Consider the following 19,845-nt stretch of genomic DNA (forward strand, 5'->3'; position numbering starts at 1 on the left):
GTGATCGGGGAGATGGGGGCATAGGACAGAAATATTTAGATGCATGCAGTGTATTGATAACATTCTAGTTCTTGGTGGATTCACAGGTGCTCATTTTGTACCTTATGTAGATGTTACATTCTTCTTTGGTATGTATCAAACATATTTTGAAAATAAAAGTAAACTTAAAAAAAATAGAAGAAAAGATTGCATACGAAGAAGGTTATTAGGTTCCCCAAGTACAATTGGAGTAATACTACTAAGAAAAGAAGACAGATACTGGGCAGGTGAAAACAGGAGGTCTATAACATCTCTGACCGCCACAGTGCAACGGAGCTATCAGTTTATTAACCCTGTTACAAAAGAAAAATAGGTTTAGGTTAGTCTCAGTGACCCCATGATAGCGTCTAACGATTACTTTGTCCCTTTCCTAAGTATGTACCGATCTTTCCTTTACTTGCCTATCTTAGTCAGATTTCATTTCGTCTCAAGCACCATAAAGCCGCTCAGATAAGCTTAAGAAAAAAGGGAAGTTAATTGTACAAATATTGGGGTCTCTCACAGAAGTCAAGGTCAACAGGATAACCAGGCATGGAAACAAAAGCACATTGCCTCCTTTACTGCCAGTGTCACCAGGTGAGGGGCAAGGATTTATCTATCATGGAGGGTTGCTCTTTTGGTAGTTGCAGCAGAAACAGTCCTCTAAAGTGAGCACGGGGCTGGGAGGATATAATAGGAATTCTACTAATAGAACTTTCTAGAATCTTATCTAGGCTCCGTGTCTCATTCACCACCCTGTAATTTGCAGAATCCAACTCCCCCATCCCAAGAAATTTTAACTAGAATTACTCACACTGTTTATGGCCTGATTTTATACCCCAATACTCGTATATTTGGAAATGAATTATTTCTTTAATATGTTTATTTATTGGTTATATTCCTTGACTCATTCCAGAAAGAATTTCAGTTGGTCTTCAACAATTTAAACTTATGTGCATGCTATCTCAAGACTCTCAGGTATTATTTAGTAGATCTAGGAAGTCTGAACTCATTTAGAGTATCCAGGTGGTCTCTTACATTTTTTTAAACTTATGTTTTACTTCCTATTACATTCTACAGCAATCTGCTCGAACTAGCTGAAGAAAAGGAGGATTTATTAGACTCACTACACAGGTAAGGTTACAGTACAGAACAACCAACAGAAAGCTATAATTTAAACCCCAAATGAAGTGGGATTATCAGGGATCGGAGATAGGCGATAGGCCAGGGACATTTTCTGAAGGTGCAGTTGCAATGCAGGAAGTACAGCTGGCAGAAAGGTTGCTTTTTCCTGAAGTGGGACGGGACAGACAGGAGGGGCATACAATTGAGAAGTTAACTAAAACAATGATGTTTGAGGTAAAGGAGATAAAAGTAGGGTGTGGGAAAAGTTATACTAAATGATGGTTTTTGTATGGATTCATCTCTAAGCTCACCCCCACCATATACGAGTAACTGACAAAAAACAAATGTATTGAGTCTGGCCTACCAGAAAGGACAATGCGACAGTGCTCAAAAAGGAGGCATTAAATACATGATCTGAAATTAAACTGAAGTGTCTACAATGGAAAAATTGACTCCAGGTTTCAGGAGTATCTAGCTCCAGTATCTTAGTATCTAGCTCTTTGGAAGGGAATGTTTCCTTTTCTGTCCTTTGACACTTTTTCGTACAATAACGTTTTCTTCCTCCCCCCAAAACAAAACTCTCTAATCTGTTGAATTGCTAAAGTTCTCTTTCCAAATATCAAACTGATTGTTACAAGGTTGTTAAAGTGCTGATCTCTGGCCAGTGAGATTCAAGAGAAGGAAAAACTAAATGAGTAATTTTGCTTGTCATAATATAGGAGGGAGGGAAGGAAGAAAGGAAAGAAGGAATGTAAGAGGAAGAGAAGGGAAGGAAGGAAGACATGTTCTAAGAGAAGTTACACTGGGATGACTTCAGAAGCCACCCACTTTTGCTCTGATTTTGCATTTAGATGTGACCTGAGTAGGGCTTGGAGAGGGGGAGGAAATAAATATAAAATAAACCTCTCCCTAAGTCGATAATTCTGAATTAGAAAAAAGTCTCTTCAGCAACACCTGGGTCCCCAACACCAGACAGAGGGATAAGGCTCTCTCTGTTCTCTAAGTCCCCAACTACTCTAGACCTGACCAAGTCAGTGGCTACAGCAAGGACGAGGCCTCCTTTGGCCAGCCTGACTTAGACATCGTGTGTCTTTCCTATTAAACCTTAATTGCTGAGTCCCCGAGTTCCTTCTCTCTGCTCATACTTGTTCAGTTCAGAGGAGCAAAGTAGGCAACAGAAAGCCTTCCCTTTTTCATTCTGTACCTCTCCATCTAGTCTTCGCTTCCTAATTTGGAGGCTTTATCTGCTCCCCCATCCTTCACAGAGTGGAGTTGTCTCTAGCACTTCAAAACAGGAAGAACCACCGATTTGAAAGGTATATCAGAGTGATGAATGGAGAAGAGCTGGTCCAAGGTCTCGGTGGTCATCTGAGAGACCAGTGGCTTTTCAGTTTTGAGTGAACTAAAGAATAAAGAGGCATCCAACAAAGCTCACACTCTTATTTGGGTGAAGTTGGAAGACAGAGCCTAGCTTCTAGGAGCCAGTAAGTTTTACGATGGGCCACAGGTTCATTAATTCGTTCAACAACATTTATCAAGTGCCTTCTCTGTGCCAGATACTGTGGTTATTGCAAGACACCAAACAGAAGTGGTTCAAAGGAACTTATGGTCTTGCTGCAGAGACAGGTGTGATATACAACATAACACAGAATGGTTGGTCAGGATCAGGGATGGCAGTGGAGCAAGCCAGCTTGCAGTGCTGGAGGCACCTCTAAGTTGAGGAGCGAATGCAGGATCTGAGGATGCTAGGGGTTAACTCTAGCTAAAGTGTAAAGAGGTTTTCCTTGGTTGGCTAAGAAAAAAGCCTGGATTATGGGATCTTTTGATTCTTAGGTTGGCTTTATATTCTAAGTAAAACAAAATGCCACTTTGAGATGTGTCCTTTTTATGATTTTTATGGTCAGTAGTATTCTCTTTAAACTCTTGGGTTGGTGTGTAGTAGTCAAGTGTTGGGAGAGATTATTATTGTTGTTGTTGTTGTTGTTGTTATAATCATTTTGCTGCAGAAGTTTCAGTAGGAAGCTAAATGTATTAGGAGTATTCAGCAAAAAAAAATACATATTAGTGGTTATAAGAAGAAACATCAGGAAATACTACACACTGGAGGGGTCAGGTGGCAGTTACGCTGAACAAACAAAAGTTTATGTGCTGGCAACAAGAATGACTGTTTCCACAGATAAAGCACATCTGTAAGAATCACAAACACTGAGTATTGATGTAGATTTTCAGTTTTATTTATATTTTGGAGAGGCATAATTAGATTTTGATTTTATGTCATTTCTTATGGAATAGACCTGTTACTCTACTGGGACTGTGTATCCTCAGTAAGCTCTGCAGATTGTATTGCTATTTGCTTTATCCATGCATGTTCATAGGGCTTGTATGAACTAAGGCTCCCAGTGGAGGCTGAATTGCTTAGAGCTTAAGAACCGGTGCTTCTGGAGTCAGAAAGGTCTGAATTCAGTCACTGGCTCTTCTATTTACTAGTTGTATGACCTTGGACAAACTTCTTAAACCTGCCAAGCCTTAGGCCTCAGTTTCCTAAACTGTAAGATGGGGATTATAATGGTTCCTACCTCTAACGCTTCTTGTAAGACTTAAAGTAAATGCTGCATATAAAAACAGTCCCCAACACTCAATAAATAGTTGCTCTTCTTTTCAGTGTGGCTTGTCATATAATGATTTTTGTCCAGTGACATGGAGTCCTGTAAGACAAACAGATATTTTTTCTTCTGAGGATAAGTAAAATGCTAGAGAGATTTCAGTGGGCCTTTCTTTGAAGACTGCTAAAATGTAATATAATGGCCCAGTAATTACAATGGATGCGATGGACTAAATGTTTCCTTCTGTTCTCTCCACAAAAGATAGTGATGTTCACAATTATTTGGGTCAGATAGGAGAATTTCAGAGTACTTATGCACTTCTGACTTGACTTGTTTAGTTTTCTTAATATGTGTCTGTAGTAGACCAAGAACTCATTTTTCACTCCAAGTCACCATTGTATCCTTGGCAGTTATAAGAAAACATTTTTCAAAATATGGTTCATGAGAATCACGCAGGTGACTTATTAAAAATTCAGATTCCTGGACTTGATGTGGGAAGGAGTCTTTGATTTTTAAATAAGCATCCCAAACTAGCTGATTTTTATCAACACCTAAGTTTAAGGATGACTAAACTACACAAATAATGGTGTCCTACATACAAGCAATGCTCCTGAAGCTCAGTTATGTTGTGCTTATTATTTAAATGGAAACTTGTGTAAAACATTTATGGTACATACCCTAAATCCCTCACAGGTCATAAAACCTTTTGTTCTTAACAACCATGCCAAATCACTTGATTAATAATGATTTATTTTTTCTTCTAGTCTTCAGAAACAATTGTTTTTTCCTGCTTGTTGTGGTAACAGCTAAATTGTGGCCTTATCCTTGTTACCGAAGAGTAGGGCTGGGGATGGAGCAACAGTGAATAAATGAATGTTGGGATCCATAGAGAACCCCTGAGTTATGCAAACCTCTCAAGGGTTGAACTTGTTAAACTTGGCCTTTCTGTCCGTAAAGTCTTGTGTATCCCTGGTATGTATCCCCATGGTATCCCCAACCTATATATCCCTGACTTTCTGTTCTGATCACTACTCCAGATCTATTTTGATCACATCAGCCAGATATCTTGGATTGCTATCTGATTCTGCTTCTAGAAATTTGTTAGCCAGGAAGGTGGTAAAACTTATATTTCCATGTTCCAGTTTGTAAATAGAAAAGATATATATATATATATATATATATATATATATATATATATATATGTGTGTGTGTGTGTATGTAAAATTGTCGACACAAGTTACGGGGTGGGAGAAGAAGGGAAAAGACCCTCTGATCAGGGAAGAAATCTCTACCTTTATATTGCCTGACCAACGTGGCTGCAGACAAAGAGACAGGTGAGCCACGGAGGCCAATCTGATACTTGCTGCCTCCAGTGTATTGAAATCTGTGAGCACTTCACTTGCTAAGCTATTTTCTCCTGCAAAGGCAACGTGACAAATTTTGATATTTAAAAATTAGGGTTTGGCAGAGTGATTGGTGGATGAAACAATGCTAATTTCCTTTTGATTAAAAATGTTGTTTTTGGTTGATTTTAGGCGATCCTCCTAGATTTAATCAAAATAGACATTCTTTGGGTGGTACATTTGGAGATTGCAACTCAGGAAAGCAAAATCTCTACAACATGAATCTGCTAGTGTCCCACAAAAGAAACCTGTCCATTTAGCCACTTTAATAAAATTGGGACTGTCTGCACCAGCACTTTGGTTCACAGAGGTGGCATTACATAGTCTGCTACGAAGCAGTGGCTACACACAGGGGTTTGCAGTCCGATGTCGGTTTTTGAGTCCTGGCTCCACTTCTCACCAGTTGTATGAATCTGGACAAGTTATCTAGCCTCAGTTTCATCAGCTATAATATGAGGATCATAGTAGCTGTGGTGAGAAAACCATGGTGATGGATATAAAGGTCTCTATGCTGTCCCTGGCATACAGTGGCACTCAATATGTATCCTTTGGCTTTGTCTTTGAGTTGATTGTCCCCAGTTTTTCTTTGCATCTTGTCCAAGTTTTTTTCAAATGTAATCATGTAATATGTCAAGATGTGCCCGATTCCCTGTTCTTCATTTTCTCCCTTTCATTTATGAATTCCACAAATATTTCCTGAGTACCTACTATGTGCAAGGCAATAGTCTAGGTACTTAACTCAGAGAACAAATCCTTGCCATCAAGGAGCTTACATGCTAGTCAATGGGAGAAGTATAATGGACAATAAACAGAGTGAATAACTGGAAAAAAAGAGCAGGGGAGTGGAAGAGAGGTGTTCTGGTTTTAAACCAGAGCAGAGGTGTTCTGGTTTTAAATGAGATGATCGGGATAGGCCTCACTGAGTTATTTATATATAGATGGGGTGGGAATAGCCTTTTGTCCTGAAGTTGTACAGCGTTTGCTTTACTGGGGCAATATAAGGCAAAGAGAGAGGCTAGAATGCCTAAAAGAAGTGCAAAGTCATTCCTTCATTTCTCAAGTGCAGCAGAAAAGGAGAAGAAGGAAGCTTAGTGAGGCTTGCCCATTAGGTGGCAGGAACTGTTTTTCTGTTTGTTTTATCTTTTTGACTTCACTCATCTCTAGTCTCTAAGGTCATAGAATCTTTATCCCTGGATCCCTAGGTTTCATGTCTCAGGACCGTGGGTGATGGATAATGTTATCAATAAAAGATGAGGTATTAGAGCTTCTTATACTATATCTGTGTTTTATATAACAAAAACCCTTTGCAACTCAGGGAAACATGTGATTTAACTGTAAATTCATGATTGGATTTAATCTTAGATAATTTTTATTAACACATAGCAGCATAATTCTTGAAAATCCTGATAAAGGAGAAGCACTGCAGGGGGATTCAGAGACCGGGGTCTGCCACCATCCTGCCACTATCATTTGACAGTTCTATGCCCAAGACTTTCTCACTGGTGAATTGGGGGTGGGGAGAGGTATTCCTTCCACATCTCTAATTTCATGAGTCTTCCAAAAACTCCAAGAATTGTTTTCTCCTAGAAACTAAAGCCAGTATAATGTGTGGGCCTATAATTTCTTAACATCCGTTTTATTAAAAATTGCAGTTAAAGTGATTTGTCCATTTTTGGATGGGAACAAAAGTGGGGTGGTAATCTTCCATGTAGTATTTGTGTCTCTTTACCTTCCATGTTATAAATGAAGCAGAGAATGTGTTCTTACCACATCCTGCTCACCAGGAGCATTGCTCTATACCTAGAACTTGACGGCCTTACCATTAGATGTTATCTAGCAAACACTTAAGCTATTTCAGTATTTATGAACTTAAAGGGACCTGTAAGTAAAGAAGGACCGTCCTCAAGATCTCAAAGCCTTTTAACCATTATTATTTTCATATCAGAGTTGATTCTATTAGTAATATGTTATAACATAAGGATTGTATTATAATCTTCATTTTACATGGGAAGAAATTGAAACACACATAAAGGCCCACTCAAAAAAATCAGTCACTCCATACTGTAAAACAAGACTTTTGCTTAATCTTCTAAACCAGGGATTAGCAAACTACTGCCTGGAGTCAAATCTACTTTTCCTTCCCCCTGCCCCCTCCCCCACCTGTTTTTATATGATTTCTTACATTGTTTAATGGTTGAAAAAAATTGAATAATATTTTGTGATATGTGCAGATGATATGAAATTCACATTTCAATGTTCATAGGTAAAAGGTTATTGGAACACAATCACTCCTGTTATTTTTGTACTATCTGATTATATATTTGGTTGCTTTCTCTTGAAAACAACAGACTCATGGCATTTTAGACCTGCCTTATTTCATATAAACTTGCAGTTGGCACCATTTTGCTAGAAAAACTATGCATGTCTTCTCCCGTGTTACTACATTCCCCCTTTATGGGTTGGTTACTCATTGTTAATTGTTATTTATGGAAATATCCATTTGTTCATTCATTCACTCATTCCACGACCCCTTATGCTGCACCTATCTAGGAATAAGTGACTAACAAAAAGTAGCTTTACTAGTTAAGTTTTATAGACAAATATAGACCATTGTTATACAATAGTGAGAAGTGCTATCTTAAGGTTGTGACTAGGGCAGAAAGGAAAGTTACTTTACTCAGCTGCGGGGCGGGTGAATTCTTCCTAGAAATGAAGACACTTGAATTGAGGACAAGAAGAGGACAAGGGTTGGGGAGGGGACCTGCCTTCCCTGTTAAACAGCAATATTTTCCAAGGTCTGTATTAGTCAGTGTTCAGTTCAGGCAGCAGAAACCAATGAGTCATTTTAAGAAGAAAAGGACTGAGATAAAAATTCATAAATAGTTAGGACAGAATCATGGAAGGGCTGGAAGAACAGGCTGTTGTCAGGCCCACCAGGAATGATTCCCAAAACATTAGAATACTGTGCCACTGAGGCCACCACTGGAATTATTCAGCCCAAGAACATGTTGCCATCCACTGATGAGGAATCAGGAAAGCAGCCCTGAATACTGCTATCACTAGACATAAGAACTCTGCGAGAGAAAAAGATCTCGACAAAAATCACTCGCTAGTAGAAAAATTCCAGGAGAGCAGAAAGATGGCCTCAGCCACATTTTAAATTTCTAAATCTCATAGTAATGCGTATATTTTGTGCATACAGAAGTCTAGCTGCAAAAGAAGTTGAGAAAGACCTTTAGCTTTCCAGTCTCTGCAGTACAAGAAGCCACCCAAGAAGCAAGGTGGAATGGAGGTTGAGCAAGCCGAGCCACAGAAACACCACATAGACAGAATCACAGTCAATGTCCATTCAAGGAATTGCAAATGGCTAGAGCGGTGTTCCCAAATAGTCAAATGTAGATCGCTTTTTAACATCAAAATGTTGAACCCCCAATGCATGTGACAATAGATATAGTTATATTTTTACCATCCTACAATTGAGAACTATATTATGAATAGTTACATTCAAATAAAAGTCTATTTTATCACATTAGCAAATACATACACTTGGAAAATAAAGGTGAGAACAGTAGCTCACATATATTGCATGCATTATATGTTAACTCATTTAGTAGTAATGCATATATTTTTCAGCTATGTCATTTGTTCAGTCAACAAACAATGTCTGGACCACTTGTGGATTCCAGAACTCTTCAGTAATGCCTAGGAACCCAGATATTTCAGACTTACACTTGTGGACCACTGAGCTATAATCGTTTAGGGTGTGTGTTGAGAGAGAAACAAACAAAGAGGCTCTAAAAGAAGGCTAAATTCTTTAGATATCAACCAGGAGGTGATGGGGAGTTACTGATTTCTGAGCAAAGGAATGACAAAATCAGATTTTCATGTCAGAAAGACCACTCTGACAAGGGCTGGCAAGTGAATTGAAGGAATGAAAGAGTGAGGAAAAGGAGAAAATATAGGAGACTATTTCAGTGATCCAGGTGGGAAAATCAGGGGTCTAATAAACATGGTCATGGGGATAAAGAAAAATGAGTATTTAGGGAAAGAGTTGGTTGCTTATTGATTGATTTTGTATGATGTGAATGACTAAGAGGGCAGAAGAAAGAGGCATGCTTGGGTAACCATGTATATGTGGAATACAGCACAAAAATGAAGCTTTCCAAGTTCTCAAGTTATATATATATATATATATATATATATATATATATATATATATACATATGCATGTGTGTGTGCGTGTGTGTATGCATATATATAAATATCTATGTATATTTGTATGTATATATACATATATATTATATATATATTTTTTTTCACTAAAATGACATGACTACAGTATTAAATTAGTCAAGACTGACTAACTGCTATAAAAATAACCCCCAAATCTCAGTGACTTAATACAATAAAGATATATTTCTCATTCACATCATAGTCCAATGAGTGTTGATGTGTGTGCATGTGATGGTGAGAAAGGATTATTTAGGAACCCAGGCTTTTTTTCTTATATTGATTCCACCATCTCCAAGGGCCATTGAATTCTCTGTGTTCGTCTATACAAAGGAGATAGAGAGCTGAATTGCAAATAGGAGTAGGAGAAATGTCCATCACTTGTTCATGCATTCCTGTAGTGAGAACTGTCACATAGGTACACCTAACTGAGTTGGTCATGAGAAATGTAATCTAGTTGGGTGCTCAGGAAAACGCAGACATGAGTTTCAGGAACATCTGCCAGTCTATACCATAAGCATATGTTAGATTATAAGGCAGAACTCACAGGACTTGGAAATATGATTGCAGTGCATGATAAAGTGATTTGAGTTTAATTAGACAATGTCTAAACATGATTGATGTAACAGAAATCTGTGAACCACTTGAGTATATTACTGAAGAAATTCTGTTTTCATATCGTGTGGGGATTGGGGAGAAGTGGGAGGGAGAAATACCTCTATGGAGTCCAGAAATAAGTGAACTGAATATAAAGGAATTATCACAACCTCCTGCACTGTCTATGGGTTGGGGTACTCTACCTGTTTATTCATTAGCTATTTATTAAGTGCCATTTGCCAGGCACTGTTGTAGGTGCTGGAACACAAGCAATTTTTCCTGTCTTCCCAATAGCTGTATCCCTAGGATAGAGATGAATCTACCAGATCCTCCCGGCTTGAAGGCCCAAGCTTTTATAATATTCCTCTTAATTCGCTTTGCTCTGATTCTCTACGGAACAAGTGTCTTCTAATTCTCTCTTGACTGTCTTTTAACAGCCAGCACAAATCTTCTAATCCCTGTGGTTCCCACAGCCTCCCACTCCTCCTTTCCCTCCTCTTCCTTTCCCCTTTCTTTGTCATCACCAGCATCATGTTCATCATAATAGCCACCATTCACTGAGGACTGACCACTGTGCTAAGTACTTTTCTCTTTCTTTTAATCCTTGTGACAGTTGCATTGTACAGATGCAAATACTTGGTCTCAGAGATTCGATAACTTGCAGCACAGTTAAGTAGTGGTGAGCCTAGATCAGAACCCAGTTCTGCTGACTTCATAACCCAAGTTCTTCCTACCATTATAAAGGAGTAAATCTGCACTTGGGCTTATAGATTAGTCCATTGAGAGTTTATTAAATATGAACTACTTGCTTGAATTTATCAAGTCTGGGTACATTGATAAAATCAAATTTCTAGTTCCACAATACTCGAATCCCACTACTAATCTGGGGAAACTCTTCAAAGGTCATTGTCCTATAAAGTCTTGCTAGGGCTGCTTGTTGGTCACTTGTCTCTGACGGCCCTATTTCTGAACTTTAACTTCAGCCTTGGTGACCTGGTAGTACCACAAAATAATCTGTTTGCCCCAGAGAGCTGTTAACATATATATATTTTTATAATAACAAAAACCACTCTCAGAAAAAAAGCCCAAACCTTAGATAAAAGATTTAGTGAAGTTAAAGGTAAAATTACATTTGATTCCTTCAACAAAAACCATACTGTGTAGGTGGAATTATTGAACAAAAGTGTAATCAGAAAAATATATTTTGGAATTAAAATGGATTGATACAAATAAATCAAAATAAATGTGTTTTCTTCTAATGGCAGTTTTATTTTCCCAGAGTGGGAATTTAAAATTGCTTAAATTGCTTCTAAGTTAGTGAGTAGGAAAAGTGCTTAAATGGAGATAAAATGCATAACAAATGTTTGGCCAGCATGCAAAGGGTGACAACAAAGAGAACAGTTCTGCAAGTGTCACAAAAAACCACGCACACTTATGTCACTCCATACTGATTTTTCTAACCAGTGTACAACAAGCAAAACATGTACTTCGTTTTAATCTTTTGTGTTATAACATATTCTTAGGTAGAACTAACCCTTGCACAATGTATCATTTCATTTCATAATATTTCTAACCCTTTGCATCTTATGTTATCATTTCTGCTGGTTCTTCATTTCTGAATTACATCACTGTTATAATATATTATAGTAGTACTAAAAATGTAGGTCAAAGTGTGTCTTAAAAGAGACAAATTAGGGAATCATGTACTTTGTCTTTAATATTTTTATTAAAAATATAGCTAACATACAATATTATATTAGTTTCAGGGGTACACCATAGTTATTCAGCATTTATATACCCAAAGAATTGATCACCAGGATAAATCCAGCAGCCATCTGACACCATGCCACACTATCACAATATTATTGACTATGTTCCCCATGCTGTACATTACATCCTCATGACTTATTTGTTTTATACCTGGAGATTTGGACCTCTCATTCCCCTTCACGTTTCCCCCTCTTTTTAAATTTTTCAATTACAGTTGACATTCAATATTATTTTATATTAATTTCAGGTGTACAGCATAGTGGCCAGACATTTATATAATTTAAGAAGTGATCCCCGGACTACTCTAGTACCCACCAGCACTATACATAGTTATTACCATATTATTGACTATATTTCCTGTGCTTTACTACATCCCCACGACTATTTTGTAACTACCAATGTGTACTTCTGAATGCTTTCACCTTTTTCACCTTGTCCCTTAACCCCCTCCTGTCTGCCAACCATCAAAGTGTTCTCTGTATCTATAAATTTGTTGTGTTTTATTTGTTTATTTTGTTCTTTAGATTCCACATATATGTGAAATCACATTGCACCTCTCTTTCTCTGTCTGACATACTCCACTCAGCACAATACCCTCCAGGTCCATCCATGCTGCCACAGATGGCAAGAACCCATTCCCTTCCATGGCCGAGCAATATTCCACTGTATATATGTACCTCCTCCTCTTTATCCATTCATCCAACAGCAGACACCCAGGCTGCCTCCACATCTTGGTCATTGTGAACAATGCTGCAATGAACATATGGATGCATATGTCCCTTCAAAGTAGTGTTTTGGGTTTCGGCAGATAAATACCCAGAAGTGGGATTACTGGGTCCTTCTTTGTCTTTTGTGATAACCTTTGTTTTAAAATCTGTTTTGTCTGGTATAAGTATTGCTACTTGAGATTTTTGTTTGTTTGTTTGTTTCCATTTTCATGAAATATCATTTTCATCCCTTTATTTTCAGTCTGTGTGTGTCTTTCAATCTGAAGTGAGTCTCTTGTAGGCAGCATATGTAAAGGTTTTGTTTTCTTATCCATTCAGCCCTCCTATGACTTTTGATTGGAACATTTAATACATTTACATTTAAAATAATTTTGATAGATATGTACCTATTGCCATTTTATTATTCATAATTTTGATATATATTTTTTTCCATTTTAAAGAAGTCCGTCTAACATTCCTTGTGATACTGGCTTGGTGGTGATGAACTTTTTCAGCTTCTTCTTGTCTGGGAAGCTCTTTATCTGTCCTTCTATTTTAAATGATAGCCTTGCTGGGTAGAGTACCCTTAGCAGTAGATCCTAGGCTTTTCATCACATTGAATATTTCATGCCAGTCCCTTCTGGCCTGCAAAATCGCTGTTGAGAAATCAGCTGACAATCTTATGGGAGCTCCCTTGTAGGTAACTAACTGCTTTTCTTTTTCTGCTTTTAGGATTCTCTCTTTGTCTTTAACCTTTGCCATTTTAATTATAATGTGTTTTGGTGTGGTGTGGGCCTCTTTGGGTTCATCTTGTTTGGGACTCTGTGTGCTTCCTGGAATTGTATGTCTATTTTCTTCACCACGTTAGGGAAATTGTTCAGTGACTATCTCTTCAAATAGGTTCTCAATACCTTTCTCTCTTCTTTTTCTGATACCCTTGTGATGTGAACATTGTTACGCTGCATGTTGTTCCAGAGGTCTGTTAAACTATACTCATTTTATTGGATTCTTTTTTCTTTCTGCTGTTCCAATTGGGTATTTTTGTTACCTTGTCTTCCAAATTGCTGATTTGATCCTCTGCTTCATCTAGTCTGCTGGTAATTCCTTATAGTGCATTCCTTATTTCGGTAATTGTATTCTTCTTCTGACTGGTTCTTTTTTATTGCTTTTATGTTCTTTTTTATGCTTGCTATCTCTTTGTTGAAGTTCCTACTAAGTTCCTTGAGCATCCTGTAACCATTGTTTTGAACTCTGTATCTGGAAGGTTGCTTGCCTCCATTTCACTTAGTACTTCTTCTGGAGTTTTCTCCTACTTTTTCATTTGGGACATATGTTTTTGTTTCCTCATTTTGCCTGCCTCCCTGGTTTGTTTCTGCGTGTTAGGTAGATCCTCTATGTTTCCCAATCTTGGCCAGGTGACCTTATGTCGTAGGTGCCCTGTGGGATCCTGGCACAATCTCCCTGGTCACCTGTTCTGGGTGTTCCAGGAGTGTCCTTGCGTGGGTTGTGTGTCCCCTCCTGTTATAGTTCAGCCTTGGTTGCTATTGGAATGTCAGTGGGTGGGATTTACCCTCAGGTTGATTGGCTGTGGGGTTTGGCCACATCCACAGCTTACGGGCTGCTTTGTAGGGTGTTTATCTCTCTGAATGGGATTCATCCCAGCGGGTTCTGGTGCCTGTTGAGACCACCCTTTGTGTGTGCCACTTGTGGGGCTAATCGAGTGGTGATCTGCCATGGTCTGAAGCCATTCTCCAAGTATATTTGTTCTGGAGCCTCTTGGGAGGGGCTCCGGTACAGGCTCAGGTCACCCACTACCTGTGACTGGCTGAGAACTACCTGGTAGGAGCAAAAGTGATACACGGTTGTTTGCTGCCTTTGCTAAAACTGGAAGCACATGGGAGAGGCCACGCTGCAAACCCAGGATGTTTGCTACCAGTACCAGGTCTGGGGTAGCTCTGTAAAAAGACAGGACACCCTGATGCCTGCTACCATCTGCCTGCTCCCTTAAGGTTCAGCCACTGATAAAGCTTCATGCAGTATGGGAGTTGGGAGAGACAGAGTCTCAGGGAGTCACTAGAATGGGAAGAGTTGTGGTCACCAAGTTAATGTAGATTCTGGTTTGGTGCCAGTGCTGAGCCTGGATCTACCTAGCAAAAGTCTTAGAGCTCCCTGAGGCCATTCGTCGCTCGCCTGGGGCTTGGGGACTCCGATAGTTTTCCAAGAAAGAGGGCAGTACTGGCAGAGCTGGCTGCTCACCAAAAAAGTTCTGCTGGTGTTGGGGGAGTTGAGTGTGGTGGGTTCCCAGTGAGTCAGCAGAGCAGCGATCACCAGACCAATCAGATTCAGATTTGGCCTGTGGGGGCGGGCTCAACACAGGAAAGATGGTGCCCAGCTTCTGGCTGCAGGGGAGAAGGACCTCACACAGGGAAAATGCCGACTGTCCTCCAGCCCTTCTGAAGCCACACACCTGCTCCCCGCTTGTCTCCAGTACCCCCTGAGTCACCGTCCCTCTGCTGGAACACGGGGTGAGTGCCTATGAGTGAATGAGTCTATGCACGGGCCTTTTAAGAGGACATCTGGGCTTCCTGCGGCCTTCCTTCCCACCAGATGGTCAGAAACCACACTGTTTTTCACAGCCAGATGTCATAGAGGCTCCTCTTTTCGGCACCAGTACTCCAGGCTGGGGAGCCTGTGTGGGGCTAGGGTCCCTGGCTATTCTGGGCGGTACCTCCATGTCAGAGTTTCCTCCTGATTCTCAACTTCCGCACAGAGGTTTAGGGCCAGCCTGTTTTCCGTCTCTGGCCCTCCTACCAGTCTCGACGTGGCTTCTTCCTTTATATCCTTAGTTGTAAAACTTCTGTTCAGTGAGACTTCAGATTGTCCTCCAGGTTGATTGTTCTATAATTTAGTTGTAATTTTGAAGTATTCATGGAAGGAAGCAGGCACAGTGTTTATCTACTCTTCCATCTTGGACCCTGTACTTACACAGTATATAGTAATGATGACAGTTACTCACTGCTGTTCTTGGGAGAAGGGCTACCGTAAATGTGCAACTTGGGTTGTAATGGTGTTTTTCTGGTGAATTATACAAACTTGCAAGCCCACCATTCTCAAGTGAGTCTCATGAAAGCCACGCTTTATCCCAAGTAAACATGTGACTATCATGCAATGCCATATGTATATCCATAGAGTGAACAACTTACAAGGCTGCCTAGCCAGGCTTGATAACTCATCACTCTACTAGTGATATAATGTGGTGACTACAAATCCTACTCCAAGTAAGTGGCCGAAGAGTGAGGATAGCTGATTCTAGTTCAGGTTCATCTCTGTGACTCTGGAGGATTCACTTAATCTTCTGCAGGTTCAAGTTTTTGATCCATAAAATGACGAGGATGGACTAGATCTACAAGATCTCTTCCAGCTTTAAAATAGAGCAGTACTACTGCATTATGAGGGGGGAAAAGCCTTAATTTAAAAATCGATTAGTAACTTCTCTATGAGGTGATATTTTAAAAATAATTGCAATCTAGATGGTTGCAGTACTAGTATAGCGAATAGGAAATTTCTTAGTGAAAACAACTGCATTTCTTTTTGTCCTGGAAACCAATGCAAACCTAGCCTGCATCATTGGTCTCCAGATTGGCACACATGTTCACTCTGTGATTACTGGGACCCTACAAGGGTTCACGCAAAATTGCCAATTTCTACTAAAATCCAAAGCTCCTGGGAAGTGGTCTTCTTACTCTAGGGTCAACCCGATTTTCTACTGGAATCTATGCTAGCCTAAGAGGATCTTTTTGTCTCGGGTGTGCTGATGCTTCAGTAATACTGCTGGGGCAAGGCAAATTTGGGTAATGTTGGTTATGTCTGTGCCTGGGACCCAGCCCTTCCTGGTACCCCAATCCAGGGCCACCTGCCCCAACCTCACCCCAAGCTGGAGAACAGCCCTTCTTTTCCCTGTTGCTACTTTCAAGTGGTCTTCTCTTTCTCCCTTCCATCTCTGCGACACCTTGCATAAACTTTTCAGTGAGTTTAGAATTTCATCCAAGGTGGAAAGAGAATTTGCTTCATATAGCTTCTCCTTGGCCATGGATATACCCCTGAAAAAAGGAAATACAAAATCTTAGGCTAACATCAGGGATTAAGGACAGAAAAAAAAATCCACAGACCAAACACAAATTATAATTCAATAAATCATCCTACTATACTATCAAGTAATTTAAAATGCAATCACATTTATACAAATTGATTTGTATTTATTTTTATTATAATGTTTTTATAACAGCTTTATTGAGATATAATTTATATAAATTAACCTATTTAATATGCATGTATTTAAGTGAGTTTGAGTAAAAGCAAGTTTAATTAGAGGGGATAGCTGGAAAAGTTATGGATATTTTAAAGGGAACTTCTGAATACCTTCAAAGGTTTAAGAGGTTAATAGTGCTGGAATTTTTGTTGTGTAAAATTTCAATAAAATGGTTTCACTTTACAGGACATTATGGGGTATATAATAAAATAAAAATGTTTCTACTTGGATGTTAACTGAAAAGGCAGGCTGCAAAATTGTAAATATAATATAACCACACCTGTAGGAAAAAAAAAATGCATTGATAAAAAGACAGCAAGAAAAAAATGACTAATTTTGGATGACCAGATTTAGGGTACATATTTTTATGGAATGCTACATTCCTCAATTAATATGTGTGCCTTTGGAATGAGAAAGGAAACTTTATGAAACTTTTGACTTTTCTCCTTTTTTTGAAGTTCTTATCATGGGCACTCCTCAACAGGTCTGACTTAGGTTATTTGGGTTATATCACAAATGATGATATATCTTTTGTACACTGCTTTATAGTTTATAAATTGCTTTGAAGAACATTATCTCATTTCATCGGGCAAAGAGGTAGGGATTTTATTGAGGAAATTGTTGGGGAAGCCAAGGAAAGCAGAATGGCATTTTAAAAGGACCTCTAAGTGTAAGCAGTTGTCTCTGGTGGAAATAGCTGTCACCTGAAGTCATGAAAGAATGAGGGCGGTGGGAGTGGAAGAGCACAGAGCAGTTCCCAGGGGCCACCCACTGACCTGAGGAAAAAAGGGGAAATGAATGGGGTTTGGGGACATGGGATTTTTATAGTATACATTATGGTTCTGTGCATTTCTGTAGTATGTGTATCATCAACTTAGGTCAGATTAGCGGCTGTTTATAGAGAAATTGTTCACAAGAGGAAAAGAGGAAGGAATCTCACTTTACTGTGAGTGAGTGAGTGAGTGCGTGAGTGAGCATAAGAGTAGGATGGAGACAACCAAATAGCTTTATGCCAGGGGCATCTGTAAATCAGTCATTTGTAAGTCTGAAAATATTTGGCTTTGACATAATTGGGGAGAAAGCAAGTTGGATTTAGGTAATGTCTCTATCATATAAATCTTAAGAGAAATGCAGTTTTATTTTTTCCAATATAATGAGTAGATTATATTGACAGTAATAAGGAAGATGAGGTGAATGAAAAAATACAACTCCTGGTAGACCCTCATTTTACATTAAAATTATAAACCCTTTTTAAAATATACATATTTTGATATAGTTGCTGGCTCCTAAATATAAAGAGCTTTCTTTATTTTTATTTTACAGATGCCTTATAAGTAAGGGTATGAAAATTCAGAGGGAAAAAATATGTCACCTATTTTACTCAGTAGTAATAGCTTATTTTATCAGCTGTTAATTATTAAGTTAAATTATCATAAGGTGTGTTTTTTGTACATAAGGACTTTTAAAATAACCACTATTAACTGTATCAGAATTTCTAGTACTCCAAAATCACTTGAATTGAGGGACTACTTTTCTTTTTCTTTTTTTTGGTGTCAAAGCCTGAGCAAGCTTTTGAAAGATGCCTGAATGCCATAACCATCAATGTAAAGTTATTACAAGAGACAAAATAGAATATAGACTCAATCATGGAGGCACAATATACTGGAATATATAACTGCTGCCTTCAACACATCCAGACTTTGGAAAACTCCAGATCCTGACGTGTTGCAAAATCCCTGGTAATAGAAATTCTGTCAGTTCTTTCCAGGCTCAGCTGGAGTCCAGCCTCCTTAAGGAAGCCGCCCCAAGCACTCCAGCCTGCAGTGACCTGTGCTCATTTGAATGCATCACCCCTATTAAGTGTTTCTGTAGGTTGACAGTTGTAACAGGCTCCCCTAGTGCCCTTGTCACAGCCCTTTGACCCACCTCTGATTTCAGCTGCAGCTCTAGTGGAAAGGTCCGTGTAAGCTCAGACTCACTTCATTCAGTGGGCATCCCACCTCACCCATCTCAAGGGCTCATGCTCACAGGGCTTTCTCTGATACAAGGGGAACTCTGTGGACAAGCCCAGTCTGGAAGTGTGGGAGAGTTATTGTTCCTAGGAAAAACCCTCCATCTATGGGCTGTTGGAACCAATGCATAAATACTTTTGCCTGCTGCTTTTAGGTGGACATTTCTATTCTGTGTGCTTCGTAGAGATTCTGGCAGAAATAAGCCCCCATTATCACAACAATGACCTCTAAATGACACTATTATATTGGCTTTTCTCTTTTTCTCATGCATTTTCCCTCACTCCTGCTTCCTGGGACCAAGTCCAAAATATACCGCCTGAACCAAATCCTTCCCTCAGGTTCTGCTTTGAGAAAAACCCAAACGAAGACAACAGTTATGCACTAGTTGGCATTGCCCTTGTGTTTTAGTTAAATCAACCTTTTAAAATCTTATTGATGTAAGTCTTGCTTCCACAAATAGATTACAGTCTCCTGAGGATAGCAAGAATTTCTTATGCATTGTATCGTGCCTTGTATGTGGTAGATTTCTATTAGTAAATATTTGTTAAATAAGGAGCTCAAGTTGATATATAGAGATGTTGTCAATCCCTTTGAGAACTTCTGGTGACCCCATATCCAGGTTCTTATAAAAACACTGGTTGTTTATCTGAATTGATCTAGGTAGTCGATATTTCACATTCCTTATATCTATCCAGCATCTGAACTCCTTCCTCATGAAATAGGCAACTCGTATCTCAGGCACTGAAAATACCAGCAACTCACTTTCAAGCCTCCCTTGCAGCTATGTCGTAAAATCCACCAATCAGATTCACCTACTCTGAGCCTTGAGTCAAAGTCAGGATGCAAAGAAACAGGGACTACTCAGAATCCATCCTGGTAATGTGGTAGTGGCAGTTACAGTGGTAGCCACATCATGAGGCCAGTTCTTTGGCATATTCTGGGGTGCTGTGCCTGGCAGGATAGCCTCTGATCCAGGTTTACTAGGCCTCTTTGAGATACCATGAGCTATCGAATATTTTGTAAATTGTTTGTTCTAAGTAACCAGAACAGATTGTCAGTTTGTTGTTTTTA

At 39.2% G+C, this 19,845-nt stretch overlaps 1 long non-coding RNA gene across 1 annotated transcript in view; it reads left to right on the plus strand.

Annotated features, from left to right (window-relative positions):
* Window positions 1–19,845, plus strand: part of LOC141571586 (uncharacterized) — a 118,104-nt gene that overhangs the window by 6,924 nt on the left and 91,335 nt on the right. The window contains exon 2 of the long non-coding RNA XR_012496427.1: window positions 1,099–1,152. This is a non-coding gene — a long non-coding RNA (uncharacterized LOC141571586). The remainder of the gene's footprint in view (window positions 1–1,098; window positions 1,153–19,845) is intronic.

The sequence above is a fragment of the Rhinolophus sinicus genome, linkage group LG01 (assembly GCF_036562045.2).
Source record: "Rhinolophus sinicus isolate RSC01 linkage group LG01, ASM3656204v1, whole genome shotgun sequence".
Lineage (NCBI taxonomy): Eukaryota > Metazoa > Chordata > Mammalia > Chiroptera > Rhinolophidae > Rhinolophus > Rhinolophus sinicus.